The sequence below is a fragment of the Squalius cephalus genome, assembly GCF_949319135.1.
Source record: "Squalius cephalus genome assembly, chromosome: 13".
Lineage (NCBI taxonomy): Eukaryota > Metazoa > Chordata > Actinopteri > Cypriniformes > Leuciscidae > Squalius > Squalius cephalus.
Genome location: NC_137134.1, coordinates 10,005,706 through 10,024,627, shown reverse-complemented (window position 1 = coordinate 10,024,627; position 18,922 = coordinate 10,005,706). Strand labels below are relative to the sequence as shown.

Here is an 18,922-nt window from a genome sequence, read left to right as displayed (position 1 = left end):
ATAGCTACTTTTAACACGCTTTTACCTTATTGTCGAAGGACATTAATTAGTGGTCATGATACTGGAATTTCTAACTTCAATATATGACACCTTGAAATATGTCAGTATTCAGTAGGCCTAGCCCAGGGTTCACCAATCTCGGGCCTGGAGGGCCGCTGTCCTGCAGAGTTTAGCTCCAACCAGCTCCAACACACCTGTTTGAAAGTTTCTAGTATGCCTAATGAGACCTTGATTAGCTGGTTCAGGTGTGTTTAATTGGGGTTGGAGCTAAACTCTGCAGGACAGCGGCCCTCCAGGACCGAGATTGGTGAACCCTGGCCTAGCCTATAATTTTTAATACCATCGGGAAAACTACCACATACTAAATATTTTAATATCTACATTTTTGTCCATCCATTTTGTCAAGGCAATCATTATTTTCAAGCATCGAAAGCACAACACTCATTGTAACAGTAATCTATTTGAATGGAAAAGTTTAATTCAAGTATTCTGAAGAGACACGTCCACTTTATACAGTGAGATTTTAATTTAGGCTTTTGTTTACATATTTAAACATTGATCAATAACCATTACAATAATCTAACTTAAATATTTACTCACTCAGTGTATTTGTCTTTACAATAGGGTAACGTTAACTGTTGCAATAGCTCACACACAGCACAAGGAAGCTTGATTTCAAACTGAATTTAATTTGCAAAAAAGACTAGATTTTTCATAACTTTTGACAACGTTTAATTCAAGAGCATGGAGAGATTGGAGTTGGACGTCATTTGAGTCTGCAGTGAGAACCACTTGGAGAGATTCCCGAATTGCGATTGCACATGATATGACACAGTCCGAGAGCGCACACTCAATATCCGAGTCCAGTTCATTCGTATATTTGAGAGCTCGCGTCCAGTTTTTTTGCGATTACATGAATGTGCCCTCGCGTTATAATATTGCACTCGTGACATTTGCCATTAAAATATGCCATAGAAACTTGCAGGCATTAATAAAATTATGCGTAATAGGCCTACCTGCAATCCCGCGCTGAGAGGAGGCGGGTGTGTCAAACTCGCTGTCGTTGAGATGAGAGAATGAGAACGCGTAGCTGGTTTCGTATCGGTGTATAAGCCAAAATGAGTATTGACAGATATTTCAGTATTGATATGTATCAAAATATAGATATTTTGACAATACTACTATGTAGATTGTAGTTTCTCCAAACTTTCAGTCCAGCCATTAATCACTCTGAGCTCCTCGCCTCCTTCACTTATGATCAGCTCTTCAAAACCTGCTGCGACTGCGGCGGCTTTAATTCAGTCCAAATATCAGGGGTTTTATTGGTCCATTTACGATCGAATATTTTTATTGGCTACCGAAATGCCGGTCAAAGATTTGAATATCAATTCAAATTGTACTCAGTAACGAAATGTGATTTTACAAGTAGCGAAGTAGATTACTTAGTTTAATATGTACTTGAGTACAAGTAAAATTACAGATTTAAAAATATACTCAAAAAAGTACAAGTACCCAAAAAAACGACTTAATTACAGTAACGTGAGTAGTTGTAATTCGTTACTTCCACCTCTGCCGTTAATCTATTCTCAAAGTTGGGTTGGGAACTACTCTATACTACACAAGCTATGATGACGCAATCTACCCGCGGCCGCGAGGTACACCCGGCTGCAACGCATCATATTCATCGTCATCTTAAGTAAACGCGGCTGAAAGTGAAAGCTGGTGAAAAAGATCCGTGCAACATCCATTATTTGGACTTGGTTCGGATTTAAGCCGTCCGACGAGCAGCAGCAAACTATAGACAGAGTGTGTGGGGTCACAGTTCGGTAAGTTAACACACGACTAATCCGTTCTACCACCTCAAATTCAAAACGAAACATATCACTGAATACCAGCGCGCGCGTATTATTCCCAATATATCTTAGTGGTGTAGCACATAATCTCTGTCTGCGCCCGATTTTAAGAATCGTTGTTGTGTTTCTTTTTAACTGAAAAGACATCAGTTAGACAACATTCTAATTTTAAATTTGGGGTTTCATAAGCTCCAAGCCATAATAAACATTAGACCTACTTAAGTCTCTGCAGCTAGTGTACTTAAATTTTATTTATCTGCAAAATTATGTTGTATACTTACAGTTTTGCACAATATATGTTCTCAAAACTACATACACCCTTTAAAAAAACAAAAAACATTTAGCAGTTGTTTAGCAGGGTCTGTGTAACCTGTTCTGAAATGGTTTTATTATAATATATATCGTTATCGCAAGAGGCTGCAATGTATATCACAATATGGATTTTAGGCCATATCGCCCATCCCTAATTGATAGCCTATAGTAGTTGATAATAACATAGGCCTACCTAATGTTGCCTACGGACGGTAACAGTACAGTAGTAACCTTTTACAGTCTATGAGTAGAACAGCTTTCTCAAGCAGTTTGTGATGCATTTTGGAAACAGGAGATGAGCCCCTGGTCTAATGCGCCACCTGGCTTGAGAAACCCGTTCTCAAAGACTTACTTTTATAGTCATTATTTGGGTAGCACACATATTCTGAATGCCTTCGTCAGAATTCAAATGAGCCATTTTAATCTAGATTAATCTAGATTAATTTAAAAATTAATCTAGATTAATCTAGATTAAAAAAAATAATCTATGCCCACCTCTAATATATATATATATATATATTGCATAAATTCACTAATTTGACATTTATTATTATCTTCATTAAAGACAAAATATATTTAGGTGAAATATGACCCAGACATGTTCTGGATTCAGTACTTCTTCTGAAGGCTAAGGCTAGTTAATCTAGGCTAGTTTGTCATATTCATTCCCTATGACTCTGTAAAACGTTTTTTTGTAGGTTGCTGGGACATGCATACAGTATGGCTGTACAGTATTAGTTATCACTACCTCAAAAAGAGCCAAGAACACTATTGTTTCTGGCTTGTCATTCCTTTTTAATACCTTAAGTGAAAAAACAAATAGGATTTGAAGCCCTGCAAACGTGACTGCTCTCAGGGACATTGCTTTGTCACTTTACATTAGACACACTCAAATGGATTTCCTCTGACTATCCTATAACTGTGTCCCACTGTAGTTTGTGTACCACCATTTGGCATTTGCAATATATTATTTTATTTATGAATCTATTAACATTATTCCTAGCATGAAGAAAATAGCAGATAGTGGTATTGCCGTACATTTATTTTCCTGAAATACTTACAGATGAACTTACCTGTGCACAGAAAACTGAGAACCTCAAACTGACTGTGTATCGGAAATGATTTAAAGAGATTTCAAAACTGTAATGAGCCATTCACACATAAAGTGTTTTTGCAATTAAAAAGTGTTTTTGTTCATGTTCCTGTGTTTGCTTTCAAATTAGTTCCTGAGTCCTTAGTTACAAATTCCTCCTTGTTTGTTACTGATTAGTCCCACCTGTGCCTAGTTTAGTTCTCTGTGCATTTTAGGGTATGTTTACACGGAAATTTTTACAAAAACAGAATTTTTTTTTTTTTATTTTTTTTTTAAAGTTTCGCAAAACGATCCCCGTTCTCACTGATCTGCGAAAACAACTAAAAACACTGTATTATTCATGCCAGGCCAGTAGATGGCGATGTCACTTCGTAAAGAAACACTACACACTAAATTCACGTTTTTGTAGTTTACATGGAGATGTTGAAAGACGTTGAAAGAATTGCACTTTGAAACCTGTTTTCAAAAGTTTGTTTTCAGGCTCCTAAAACTCCATTGTCGTGTAAATGAACGACCACAACAAATTTTCCGTTTTTTTCGTTTTTAATTGAAAACGATGTTGTGTAAATGGCATGTAATCTGGATTACATAAACAGATTACAAAAATTAAGTACGTTATTATTTGATTTTATTACATTTTAAAATACTCGTAATCAGACTACTTACTTTTTTACTGATCACATGATTACACAATATTACAAAATGGCAGTAAATGATTCAAAATGCATTGATTCTCCTTAATTCTTCTTTTTTTTAGCTTTTAATCTTTTTCTACAAATCACCTGCACGATTTCCCGCCATTGACAGAATTTTCCAGCTTCCCGTGTTTTCACTGTTATACGGTAGGGGGCGCTATTACACATCTCCTGAAAGAGCACCGAATCTCCAGGGGTGCGTTCTCCGAAGCTACCTTAACGCTACGTCGTTCTTAAGTTGTACCTTAAGAAGTACCTTAACGTTAATACGTGGTTTCCGAAACCTTCTTAGTTAAGTATACCTTCTGTAAGTCATACGTTCGTAAGGTTGGTCTGGAGCGCTCTTAGCTATACCTTATCGCTGCTCATACCGCTAGATTTACATCGCAGTTTAATTACACATAGAAAATTTTATATGAACATTTAATATAAAATCTGATTTAGTATTAAAATTACATTTTTACTTTACTTTAAAATTTTACACATAAAATACAAGTTGTTATAGCCTACACCCAGTGTATGGAAGTGTTTTCATTAATAAAGTTTCCATACAATAATGGTTGTTAGCTTTTTTAATTACTATCCTAAGGCACATCAGCTGGCGAACCATTTGACAGAAAAGGCTTAGGAGTCTATATAAAGAAAGATGAGTTTACACAAACTTTATAGCTATGGCAGCGAGACAGCGAGTAGGCTACTTGTTTTAAATCAAAGACGGCGCCGTCCGCGGAGCCAGTTAGTGTATGTCAACTACATGGCTGGTGGATAATCAGCATACGTTGTGGAGAACATTAACACACTTATGGCCGTAAGGGTTTGGGATTGCACACTTGCTAAATTATAAACACATACTCATATTTATTTCTGCATGTACATATTTCAGTGAGCCCCGATAAATGCAGTTTGTACTATTTCTAAAACGCTTTTTTATAAAAGAACATTGTTTTCTCAATACTTTACCTATACCGCTGTGAAGGAAAGAGCGCACAATCGATCATCGAGGCATCGATATCAACCTATTCAGCGCCTCCACCATGGACAGCGCCTGCTAAGGTCGAACTTAAGAAGGTTTACCTTAAGCAACATCCTAAGGTATAGTTCGGAGAACACACGTAGGAAAGGTATACCTGTAGTTAAGGTGTACCTTTTGAGTCTTCGTAGCGCGCTAAGAGACAACGTTATCGGAGAACGCACCCCTGATCAAAACACAGGCTTCTTTGGAGCAGAAACAAGCGATACAAGCATTGCTTATGTATGTCCCTAATCTTTGAAGGAAACACGATTTTCTCAGATTTTTGTTCAAAATGAAACTTACCCACATTCAAGTGTTGATAATAAATTTAAAAAAAAAGAATGCTTGAAGCTAGAATAAAACAGCAAAGGCTTTGTTCTTTCTTTTGATAAATGTTCAAAAGATTTTCATACAACAAAATATTCTTTAAGTTTTCTGAAAATGATAAAAAATGTTGCCGTTTAAACTTTTTTTTTTAAACGCTGGAGGGGAAAGAGTTAACAAAGCCCTATTTTTTATACTATTAAGACACTATGCAATGCAGTGTTCAATGCACTTCGTGTTGTTGATAAAGAATGGAATAAAATGTCTTTATATATTTAAATCAATATGGCACAAGATTATCTTATTCAAAAACAAGTAATCTTATTAAAAAATAAGTAATCTAATAGATTACATTACAAACTACATTTTTATATCATGTCATTTGTTTTTGGTAACAAACTACAATTTGTAAGTAATCTACCCAGCATTGGGAATATCCAAGCTGCTCTTGAGCAATAGAGTCAAATTCAGATGTTGTTGCAAAAAAGCTTTGAGTTCAGATTAAATGTGATTTGTATCGTTTTTAAGGACAGATATCTTGCTACTATGAGGTATGCAATAAGGTTGCTTCCTGGCCAGCTTTATATTTTTAATCAGCCTTTCTGGAAGCTTCCAGGCGTTACCCCATCAATCAAATGCCTGGATGCTTTTGGACTCTTTCCTTTAAATGCGATCTCAGGTAGTGCTGGGGACATTCGCCCTTATTAAAGATGGCCTGTATTGATCTGTGATAGCCACCCCAGGTTGTCTCTCAGATGGCCCTCTTTCTATCCAGAAATTGCTGGATATTGATTGCAGAATGAGAAACTGTGGAGATGTTGATAATCTTATCCTCGGCGGAAAAACCAGAGAAACACCAGGGACTAAAGGTCTCCTTGTTTCCCTTCAAATATGGTTATTCACCGTCCAATTCAAATGTTGGCTTATGCACTACAAATTGTCTCTGTAGCGCCGAGGTGTATGCTGGTGAAAAAAATGCACTCCTGTTGAAATCTTACCTGGTGTTGAGACAAACATTTGTGCACTACGACACATCTCTGTGTCTAAGAGGATTATGTGACCCGTCTGAGACGTACAGAGGCCTGAAGACCTCATGAGGAATGAGGAACCTTATCTTACTCCATCCTGGAGAGACAAAGTAGAGGTTAAGCATAAACATGCATGGGATAAGAAAGTGTGAAAACAATATAGAAGCACAATATTTATACCTATTTATATCTATTCTATAATAATTTCATTATTACCTTCATTATCATTTTATTGATGTGTATATAAACATATATATATATATGTGTGTGTGTGTGTGTGTGTGTGTGTTTTAGTCAATACTATTAAAATTGTGTTTTATGTAATATAATACATATATTATATACATTTAAGTTGAACATATAACATAATTAGTATGATTTTTTTATTTAATTAATTTTTCTTTATTTATATTATGTATTAAATTATAAACATGTTATCATACAATTATTGTTACATACATTATTTTGATAATAATATTAACAATAATAATAGCATGCATGTTAAGCATTATCATGTAATATGTGCTACTGTTATTAATTAAAGTTGTATATGCAATTTGTCATGTAATCACCATAATCACGTTTAATAAATATTAACAAGTTATACATTATTATATATTATATTTGCTATCTTACATAAATATTTCAATAATAATAATAATTATAATAATGTTAGGCATTGTATAATAAATAAAAAAAGTATTTCCTGATTTTTAAATATTTATTTTTTTAATAATATATACCGGTATATATATATATGGCCCAATATACAAAGTTTAACATGTAGTAATAATAATTAGCTTTTAATTGATATTATATACAAACATAAATTATTAATGAATGCATACAAATATGAAACATGCTAGTATGGTTACACATTCAATAATAAGCATCTTCATCATCGTTATCTATCTATCTATCTATCTATCTATCTATCTATCTATCTATCTATCTATCTATCTATCTATCCATCTATCTGTCTATCTGTCTGTCTGTCTGTCTGTCTGTGGTGTGCTTTGTGATGTCAAGAATGTGAACAGTAGCAGTGAGGTGGAGTCGTGTAAGGGGTGGAGTGTGAAGGTACATGCCTCCTCCTCCTCCTCTTCCTCCTCCTCCTCCTCCTGCATCTGAAGGGACAGAAAATATTCTTCAAAGCCCAGAGACAGAGTCTGAGTTACACAGCAAGTGCAGAGCAGCTCACAGTCCGATAAAACACGCTGGGCAAACACCCTTTCTTCAGCAACCCTCTTCATCGAGGCGCGAGCCTGCCGAAACCCTCGACATGTGACCGCTCCCGACCATCGTTATGTACTTTCATTTTTATCTTTCTTTTTTTATTTGATTTTCTTCGTCATTAAGGCTCAAAACAGGACTTGTAATCAAACGCTGCACAGTCGTCCTGTGGATTTGACAGGAATAATTCATCCTCATTTTCCAATTCTTTCTTGTTTCTCGAAACGAATCTTACATGTAAGTAAGGACAGGCGGGAAAGGAAAGGAGTGAATAAACAAGTGGATGAAAACATCGTACTGACCTCCAGCTATAACCAGACGAGAAGACCTTTGGTTTAAACAACAGAAGCCTGTGTTATTCGCCATTGGAGAAGCATTGAAACGGATTTTACCACGTTGGGAATCGAGTCTGTTCATCTCCGCCGCTGTGAAACGGTAAATATCGCTTGTTTTGTTGCTGTGTGGGAATTTATATTTTAGAGGTCTCTGGGATCGAGTGGACAGACTCTGCTGGTCGAGTCTGAGCAGTGAAAGTTTTTTGGCAGTACAAATCAGGGTCTCGCATCATTAATTTCTCTAGGAAAGACGTTGAGCTGCAGCAAGGACACATAATAATATCTATCTAGTAAAAAATTTATATTTTTTTATCGAAGCAATTTTTTTTTTTTTTTTTTTTTTTCTGTTTTGGAGAAGTCAAAAAGCAGCAAGGTGAATAAATAAATAAGAGTTAAGCATTTTAAACAATAATTTTATAAATATTTAATTTATTTTATTATTCCAGCCGTAGAAAACAGGCGGCCCCTACAAAAACAGTTCTTAAAGAAGTCGAAAAGCAGATTAATATAAAATAATAGACAAAGAATAGTGTTAAATAAATAAAAGTCAAATTTATTTTATCCAACAGCAAAAATGAGAGGATGTGGACTGTTTAAAAAAAAAAAAAAAGGTGTGCAAATTGACGCTCTCAGAAGCAGAAGTCATCATAGTTGGGTAAACTTCTATAGCGGTGAATGAGAGACTATGTTAAATACGTATTTTGTGTGTTCCCATTTGCTTAAATAGCAAAAGAAAAACTCCACAATAGTGTTTTCACAACTTTCACAAAGAGGGAAAAAAATTAGAGAGCGATTGATAACGGCGGTCAGAAGAGAGAAAGATGTTGTTTTTACTGTCACTCCCACTCTGCTGTAGAAACTATTTTAACTAGTTTCTTGAAATTTGATGCAAAGGTAATATGATTCACAGTACAGTGTTGTAAATGTACATACATTTACAAAAAAAGAAAATATATAAAATATATAAAAAACTTTACGATGTTGATGACCGTTAAAACGCGTAATCGCAGTCTGTGAAAAGGGTCCATTAACGCATCTATAAATCTGTGCTCGGCTGGTCGCGTCTCGCGGTTCAATCGACGTAGCCAATTCTGTGCTCGGCTGGTCGGGTCTTGAGGCTGGACAGTGAAAGTGTGTGTGTGTGTGCGGATTGATTCGTGTAGATGGAGAGAGAAGAGGGGTAGAAGGGCGAGATTTCTTCTCCTCCTTGCGCACGGATGCGTCTATAAGCTTGAAATCAAGATATTATAATAGCTGCGATGTGACGCCGACCTATCCCCACCGAGGTAAGACATCGTGTAAAGTGCTTTTGTGGCAGTTGGACTGAATTGTAGGTAATAATGTTAGGCTCGGCTGTGTGTGTGCTGCATAGAGACTGACGCTCCTAATGCAAACCAAATGCAAACAGGTGTAACAGCCCCATCTACATCGCAAACGAGCGCCGACGCGACGCGACAAACCAAAAAAACGCTCGATTTAACCGAACAAGCTTCGTGGGTCTTTTAGTTTTCCGCGTCGCGTCAATCGCGTCACGTCGTGAGATGGGCTTTAACGCTTTTACGTTACCAAAAAAAAAAAAAAGGCATTAATTCCCAAATAAGATTCGAATCAACGTCGCTTTTGTCCTGTTTTTCCCTCCTCTGCGACCCATCATATCGCGAGCTCAGTTTTGGTACAGTTGTGATTTCCATCGCTAATGTTTATTTTTGGATCGTGCGATCGATTAATTAATCTGTCAAGTTGGTTATAATTCGATCTCGGTGACCTGACTTTTGAATTGATGTGCTGAAAAAGCGATAAAGGCTACTCGTTTCCGGTATAACATCATCATTATCTCTCGCTATTATCATCACCCGGTTTATTATTCCGCTTATTGCCTTCTTAAAGGACATTATCGGGTCGTTTCAGATGGTATTGATTACCTACAGATGATCAATAATGTCAAGTCCAAGCAGAAAAAAAGATTTAAATCTGTAATTGTATTGTCAAACATGGTGCAGTCAAATTTAATTTCCGCGTTGAATTTGCTTTCAGATTTTGGTTTCTTCGTTTCTTTTTTAACCCTTTCCAGCGCCTTTTCAGACTTTTGAAACATTGTTTTAATACACGGTCTCGTTTTACGTGTTTACACATCAGGTTAGGCTTTGATCGCTTGTTGTACGATGTAAATAAATAACATTGTTGTGTCTGACATTTTCGTGAAGAAATGTTGATGAAATTTGAGTTTAAATCAAATTGTGACTCTCCCATGGTTTTGTGAATTTGTTTTTGTCTCTTTATCCTCATATAGACATAACAAAGTAACCTCAGTGTGTGGCACTAATGAACCAGGAGGATTTTTTTGTCACTTATTGGCTTGTTTGGCTTTTTAGCATGTTCATCACGTCTGCCTCTCCATGGAGACGTTTTTAAACCTTTCAGCTGTGCGAGGGGTTTTTTCCCTTCTTGTCAAGGGACACCAAGACCTCCATGCGCACGCCAGACATTTGGTTTCCACATTATCCCTCAGTATTTGACTTTTTCATCTTATGCTCCTCTGCGAACATGCGGTGGTCAGTCGGTTTTAACTTGAACACATGGTTGACTCCACAATAAGGCAGTGGTGAAATTCTGTACTGGTTTGGGAAGAAAAAGCCTTATATATACATAGACACAACATTATATGATATTATTACAATGATTTTAATCAAAAGAATCATGAGTCTGTAGTAACCAAACACTTGAATTGCATGTGTGTCCACATTTAATATAAATACCGACTATTATTGTTTTAGATGCAATGTATTTGCAAACCTTAGTTTTAAAATGTGCTTTTTGACCCATTAATATGTAAACCATTAGATTCCAACAATCAAAACATGTCGTATTATTATTGGAATATTCATAATTCATGTCTTTGGTAACACTTTGTTTTAAGGCGATGCAGTTACACGTTACTTCATGTTCTCACTATAGTAATAACAGCAAATTATTCATAATTACAAGTAACTAAACCTAACCATAACTATGTAGTTAATTAATATTATACTCATTACTTATTTGAGTACAATGTAACTACGTCACCTTAAAATAAAGTGTTCCCATTATATTTATGCTGTTGTTTTGCTTTAAGTTGTTTTGTGTAATGCTAGTAATTTTATATCATAGCTAATAGTTACGTTTAAAATGTTATGCATTTGAGAAAAGTGTGTGATGCATAAAGTTGTGCTATTTATGCAATCAATACAAGTTACTTTACCATTGAGAGGGAAGTAGAGAATTGTTTGAAAGAAATTTCTTCGTTTTCTTCGAATCTTTTCAAATTGTTTATTTCCATCTGACCCGAAACTTGACGTTATATACTGTACATCTAGTTTTTAGTCGTGTTTCAGTCTGTCAGACCCAGATTTAAAACCAAAAACTCCCACATAACTTTCTCCGTGTTGAGTCGGTTGGTCGTTTAGTCACTGAATATCTCATATGGACGAGGTTTAAAGTGAGTTGTTCTGGAATAAGGCCATATCTCTGCCTTGGCATGTAGTTGAGTCTATTTTCTGCAACCCCCTCACTCCTTCCCAAGGGAAAATCCAGTGAGTAAAGGGGGATAAAATTAGAGGACAGGTATAAGTTTCCTTCCTGCCCTTTTTTCTTTTCTTGTCTAAGTACTAATCTGTTGTGTTTCAGTTTCATATTCTTACTGCCATTTCTAGATTGAACTAGGAACCCTATTGAAAGTCTGTGGTGGAAGGCTAATTCGCCCCAATTCTCTCTTTTATTTATTTATTTATTTTCCTCAGGTGCCCTTAATTTAATTGTGATTGCAGGTATTGCAATACCCTTTGGGCTGATCGTCTTTGCAGAAGATGTTCTGGCCTGTTGTACTGTTGCACTTGTCAAGTGTTATTGATTTACTTTGCCCCTGAGAAGAACTCTCTTGGCTCTCTAATTGCATGTTCATTTATGCCTTAATTTGTTTGAGCTAACCAGTCCGCGGAGATATTTATTCCTTATGTACCTTGTAAAAACGTCCTTTTATGGTGCAATCCTTCTGGAGGAGTGCTGAGAAAACATTAGTAGAGGATGACAATATTGATTTATTTCCTGCACATGTGACTTCATTGTTGGTGGGTTATAAAAATAGACAAAAGTATGAGCCCGCCCCCGGACAGGTGCCTTGAAAGTTTATTGTAGATGATTGCAGGGTTGAGTCTGTGAAGTACCTATTTGGGCTTTGCACAAATCTCTCCGCACAAATAAAGTCTTAAACTTGGATTACGCCAACCGTGAGGCGAGGCCGAGCGGGAAAGGTGCGCCTATGGGAAAATTCCCAGTGTGGAGAGTCATGCACCGGACCTCTCATAACTCCCGTGCTTTCGTAATCAGACACGTAATCTTGTAGGGTGATTGGATTTGAGATGACGCTGGAGTCTGAGTTGGTGGCTCGCTGCCCCTACCACAAACATGTCTTTTTTTTTCTCTTTTCTCGCACACATACACATGCAGATCTCTTGTTTATTTTCCAGTAAGCTGCTTCAGTCTTTGGAGGCACTGTCTGCTGCAGTGTGCAATAGTTCACACTTCAATTGCAGCCTAACCTAGATTTCAGTAGCACTGCTTGTAAATAACCCTGGGGCTCTGTTCTGAGGGAGGGGGCTTTAAAGGCAGCGGGAAACGGCTCTCTAATGCAAGGCTGCGTACTATCGGCACTGTGATAAGACTTGCATCATCAGCAGAGGTGTGGAGCTGAGAAGAAGAAAGCTGAGAAATATACATGTTGCTGCCTGGCACCGAGCAAATAGATTTCCCGTCTAATACCGTGCACTTCTGTAATATGCAGTAACATGCAGTCCCGCCGAGGAGACGTGCGTTCGCTTAATGAGTTAATGTTCTGCCGTAACGTCAGAATTGACCAGCTCTTTCACTGAGAGGTTTGAAGTCGACAGGAAATCAAACCTGACTGTGTTTACATTGTTAATACACGTTTTCGGTCTTATTGTCAACGATTTAGCGGTGCACGTTAATATCTTTCAGTAAATGTCAGTAAACCCTCATGTTCTTCAGTGCCTCCATTTCAATCATTTGTCTAATCAATTTGTTCAATCAAATTATGACAATGTATGTTTTAACATTGCTTTAACTTATCTCAACTTTTTTTGTTATCAAGATTCAGTTTATTTATGTCAGTTTAATGTAATTTAAGTTGAAAATGACTTAAACATTCAAGTTGATTGTACTTAAAAATTGAAGGCTGCAGCTTTTTTTATTTTTTACAGTGTAGTTCCTCTAAAAATTGTCCAAAAGTCTTCAATTGTCTCCAAAAGTTCTGTCATCATTTACTCACCATCATGTCTTTCCAAACATGCATTTTTTTTCTGCTGAATGCAAAGATATTTTGAAGAACAACATTGGACCCCATTGACTGTCATTGTATAGATAACGTTTTTTCAAAAATACCTTCCATCAATGAAGTGTACATTTATAATAGATTCGTACAGCTATTGTAATACGAGTCATTTTATTTCACAATAATTATTGTGATGTAGTTATTTTTGCTGGAAATAAGGTTGCTACTAAACCTTATTTCCATAAACATTTTTCTTTCTTTCAAATAGGGCCATTTCTCAGATGGTTTTTGAGTCTACAAGCTCTACATATAAGTTTATCCTGCAGAACTGTAATGGCGGGGTTCAGCTGTATAATTCGTATCGGCAAAACCAATATTAGCAACAACAGCTTAACACGTTTTTAAGAGAGAGATGGGAGAGAGTGGAAAAAGCAAACATAGTACAGTGTTGGGAAAGGAAAAAAAAAAAAACCTTGTTTCCTGTAGCTGTAATGCTGCAGCACAACTCAGGTCGAGACTTTCTGTAGAGTCAGAGGCCTTTAGACTAAAGCTGCACTTTGACATTTTGGAAGAAAACAGCTTTGAGTACATCGTGCGACCTTCTCCTCTGCGTACCTTGAACACAAAGCAGCGATTTAAAAAAATTGCAGCTTTTCATCGGCGGTCGACATGCTGAGTTCTTGTGGCGGCAAACGTGCTTTTTTGTTATTTGGATTTCTATGGACTCAATGGAGACGTCCTGGCCTGTGGTCTTGACAGAGGGAAAACAGGAAGGAAGATCTGTCTTACAGGGAAGACGGCGTGATTCACTAGCTCAGCATGCTGTAGAAACGCAAGTTTAATGTAGCATAGGATGTTAACGCGATGGCCTGGAGACTGAGACATGTTGTCAGCTCTGGATGGGAGAAACTGGGCAGATAAAGGCCACCTCACACAGACGCGCTTAAATTACCTGCACTGTAAAATATTTCCAGGATTTCACAATATATAACTGTAATATTTCACAGGTAATTACATTATTACCACTTCACAGGCTTTAACTGTGATATTTCACAATATAATACCGTATTTAGACTTTTACTGTGAAAATAATGCAGGCGCGGGGCTTTTACAAGAAACTACTGTGAATTCCGTCATTTTCGCGCTGCAGCCTGCAACTGCGTCATCTGAGCTCCCTGGCCTGATCTCCTCCATGGTCTCACTCGACGGATTCAGTGCGGTAAGTGTTTAATTTCAAACTTTGTCAATTTGATGACTGTTTTTAATATGAAATTGCATGTTATTTAAAAGTATGAACCAAATTAGCGTTAGTTAAGTTCTGTTTTATGTTTTTGTAACTTAGCTGGAGCAGATTCGCGTCTAGGTTTGAGCGCGCAAATTTGAATGATCAGACGTTGGTTGTGTTAATAAGTGTATTAGTAGTACCGTATTAAGTTATTAACTGTGAGGCTTCACGTTAGCTACACCGTCAAAATTGAACTTTAGCTTTGCTTAATGCTTTTCTTAGTTAACGTTCGTTACTCTAACAGCGTTCTCTCTTTTCCCACAGCATTCTTCTACCACCGGGAAATAAAGTTATAAGGTAAGCTGTGGCCTTAATGTGTGTATTATGACAGTTATGATCAACTAGATACATTATAGTGTTGTGGATTTGTGCAAAGGTGGAATAAATTAATCTCAAATTAGTAACGTTAGCTAGCTGGGCGTCGTCCATATTTTTCTGCCGTGTGTGAAACGGAGCAGCCGTTGTCTGTCTCGTCAACAGAAAAAATAAAGTGCATTTTATTATAAAAAAGATATAGGAAAATAAATGTGTTTATCACTGAATTAGTGGAGCTTCGTTAGCTGTGCTATTCTAAAGTAAAACAGGTCGACATCTGGAGGTATTAGGAGCCATTTTGTCTGTGAACGGGTAATAATTCTAGGAGGAAGAGTGCAAGCAGAAACAGCCACATGGAGATGGACTGGCAACAGGCTCTTCCTCCATCCTCTGCAAACAGTACGTGTAAATGATGTAAATTGTTGTGTGCAAATGCATTGCCTGGGTAAATCACACACATCTAACTTACTTTGTTGCAGGACTATTCTTGACTGTGTGTTTGTGATGTAAATGTTTTTCAGTTGCTGTTAAGTTATTTAAATGGTTGCTTTTTAATTGAATCCAAGTAATGTCACCTTGTTAAAACTGAGCTAACTTTAGTTTTGCTCAGTACTGCAACAGCAGTGACCCACTGAAGGTGATGACTGGGAACTGAAACCTTTTTAATCCCACTTGAATTAAACTAACATCTTTCTTCTCTGTCTTTTTGTTTATAGGTGCTTCTTGGGCATCAACCCAGAGACAGGTACAAAATCAAAGAGGCAGAGAGGACACATAAACCAGCAAGTCTGTACACTGATCAGGAAGCTCATTGACTTTGAATGGATGTCAGTCTAATGTAAGTTGTGTTCCAACTTCAGAACAGACTAACGAAACACTGTCTCTGTTTTAAGCTAGAATTAGTTATGCAGTAAGATGTTTACTTTAGCTATTAAAGGGTTAGTTCACTCAAAAATGTAAAGTCTCTCATTAATTACACTCCCTCATGATGTTCCAAACACATAAGAATTTTGTTCAACACAAATTAAGATAATTTTAAGAAGTCCGAGAGCTTTCTGATCCCGCTTATAGACTGCAATGTTATAACCGCTTTCAAGCCCCAGAAAGGTAGTAAAAACATTGTTAAAATAGTCCACGTGACTACAGTGGTTCAACCTTATTGCTATGATGCGACGAGAATACTTTTTGTGCGTTCCGCACTATTTAGTATTTTTGCATCGCTTCATAACATTAAGGTTGAACCACTGTAGTCACATGGACTATTTTAACAATCTTCACTACCTTTCCGGGCCTTGAAAGTGGTAATAAAATTGCTGTCCATGGAGGAGTCAGAAAATATCTTAATTTGTGTTCCAAAGATGAACGAAGGGCTAACGTGTTTGGAATGAGGGTGGGGTTTTGGGTAAACTATCCCTTTAATCTGTTCTACGAGTTTAGACAGGCTGCAAAATGTCTAAAATTCATTGTTCTTACGTTTATTTGAATTAAACATGCCTTTTCAATGTTATAGGTTATTGATAGGTTAGAATAAAAACGTCAAATTTACAGACGTACTTTACAATAGTTTTAAGTGTAAATTTACATCACATTACTGGCTTACTGAGTTGCATTACTATGTACGCATGTCATGTAATTTTTGCTTAACCTCAATCATGTTACTTTCAGAGTCCTCTGGTTTGTTGATTTAATATTAATTGATATAGTACTATTCACATGATTTATCTGATTTATCATGAGTTTTACAATTGTAATTTCTTAAATTGTACACATTTTAGGATTAGTTTTACAATGCGAGTACCATACTTGCAGGTACTTGCACCACAGAGTAACTTAAACTTTTTGTCTTTCTTATCTTTTGTAGATAGTGGACAGAACCCATACTATGCAGGTGCCTGCTGCAAGGGAAGGAGCGAGACACCTGCAACCCTCTCTTTTCCCACCTTTTTGTCTTTTCTTCCCTCTCTCACTCTCTCTTCTCTCTCTCCTTCTTTCTCTTTTCAGGTCCTACGTTGTGAAGTACCATTATCACATAGTAAACACATGCACAGTGCACACACATAGACACACATTCCTGTTACCCAGTGTTCATTCCTGTTACCCAGTGTTTATTCCTGTTATTAAATTGTATTTTTCAAGTACCATTATCACATAATGGTAAACACAGTAAACACATTCACACACATATTGACAGACATTCATGTTACCCAGTGTTCATTCATGTTACACAGTGTTTATTCCTGTTATTAAAATGTATTTTTCTTCTAAAAAAATAAAAGTTGAACCATTGTTTTTATCAGTTTTGTTTGGTCCATCATTTATGCTAAATCACAGTATAGACATGGTTAAATACAGTAATTCTACAGCAGCTTACTGTTAAATTACAGTAATATGATAGACTAACTGTAATTGCACAGTAAAATACAGTAATTATACAGCAGCTTACTGCTAAATCACAGTAATATGACGGCATAGTTATTGTGAAGTCACAGTAAACAGCTGTCATTTCACAATTATTTACTGTAAAAATGATACGGTAACTTACTGTGAAAGTCATGCAATTATTAACCTGCAATTTATTGTAAATTTACAGTGAAATAATTAACAGTGTGCTTACAAATGCAATAATATTGATTTTTAAAGATGTTGTTTACATATTACCATGTCTGAAGTTGTGTCTGGCTGATCGCTAACAGTTGGGGGTTGCGTCTAAGGATTTGAGAGGAAAATGAAACATTGGGCCTGTTTAATGTTTGCACGCACCAATTTGTGACCAGCAGCCTTTTGGATGAAGGGAGGCTCTCTGTTTACCCCTACTGAGCCGCTGCTTTGAGGTGATCTTTGACTCCCACACAAATTGCCTGCTGTTTACCGAAGTGCGACTGTGTCTATCGTGATCTTTGCGAGAATGCTATAGAAGGATAATTGTGGAGTTGTCTTGAGTGAGCTTAGAACTGCTACTACCTTCTGAACTAAACCTAGACTGGAGGAAACACTCACAGTTTGTTAACAGATTAGCGCGGTAAACCGTAAAGAGCGAGGCTGGTTGTGGACTGGAGTGCCAGTTGTACTCAGGCCAGCTACACATTCACAAAAGTGGGAGTCACGTGAACGCCTTAGGCCTTGAAACGTCCACTTAAAGTTAGTGATTTACAATGTGCTGTTTAAACAATGATATATTAACCATTTATGATTTGGCCAGGACGTTTTTTTGGGGTTTTTTTTTCCATCCTCTGATATTTATTGCATTTGAAAGCTAATTCAAGTTGAAACATAAATCTAGGCCTTAGTTTAACTAATCGCTTCTGGTGATCTTGGTCATGTGTACTACTTCCAAGGGCCCGTGAGATAACTTAAAATGATTTAAATGAAACCACTAAAGATCAAGATATCTTATTTTAATGTACCCCCCTCAACAGCTCTTTTATTCCTGTGAAGAACCAGGATTTCTATGTTCTTGGAAAACGTTTTAAAAGTTTGCTTTCTAGACCTTGAAAAACTCCATGGACATTTTTAGTGTGTATGTGTGTGTAAAGCTTTCATTGCTCATTAACGTCACCGTGAAGTTGCGCCCGACTTTTGTCCGAGTGAAGTGGAATATTGACTGAGGAAAAATAGGGGGCGTAGCTTGTACTTTTCAGATTTTGATCAAAGATTACGGACAAAAAAAATACATTTGTGAATCAAATTAATTATTCACCACAAGACCAGTAATGTACACTAACAAAGTAAATGGGGGTCGATTTTGATTTCATTCCAAATAAAAAATATTTTTTTTGTGATTATGCAAAATTGAGTGCGTGGGCTTTATGTATTCTAGTTTATATTGTAATGTCATCCAGAGTTATTTCAAACTCTGAAGTGGTTTAACAGGTAGAAATTGCGAGAAAGTATATTTTTAAAAATCCATAGCCAGCATTTCACAAATGAAAGTAAGAGTCATGGGGCCTTCAAGGATTGTCCTGGACAATGCGTGGCCCTGGAGTCGAAACGGTTGAGAACGACAGTAATAGAGTGGAAACTCTTAGCCCACCATTTTCAGTGGGTTGTCTTTATGGCGTGCAGAAATAGCACCCTTTACCGCCCTCGCGCAGTCTTAACACTCTTAGCTGGCCTA

General features: G+C 36.8%; 1 protein-coding gene across 2 annotated transcripts in view; it reads left to right on the top strand.

Moving 5' to 3' along the window:
- Positions 1–7,454: 7,454 nt before the first annotated feature.
- dag1 (dystroglycan 1) overlaps positions 7,455–18,922 on the top strand; it is a 41,024-nt gene continuing 29,556 nt past the window's right edge. Inside the window, exon 1 of one of the 2 annotated variants that reach the window (XM_079889898.1) lies at positions 7,455–7,985. The gene's annotated coding sequence lies outside the window, so the exon portion shown is untranslated. Of the gene's footprint in view, positions 7,986–8,508; positions 9,172–18,922 lie in introns of those variants that run through there. The other variant, XM_079889897.1, reaches the window with a different exon arrangement.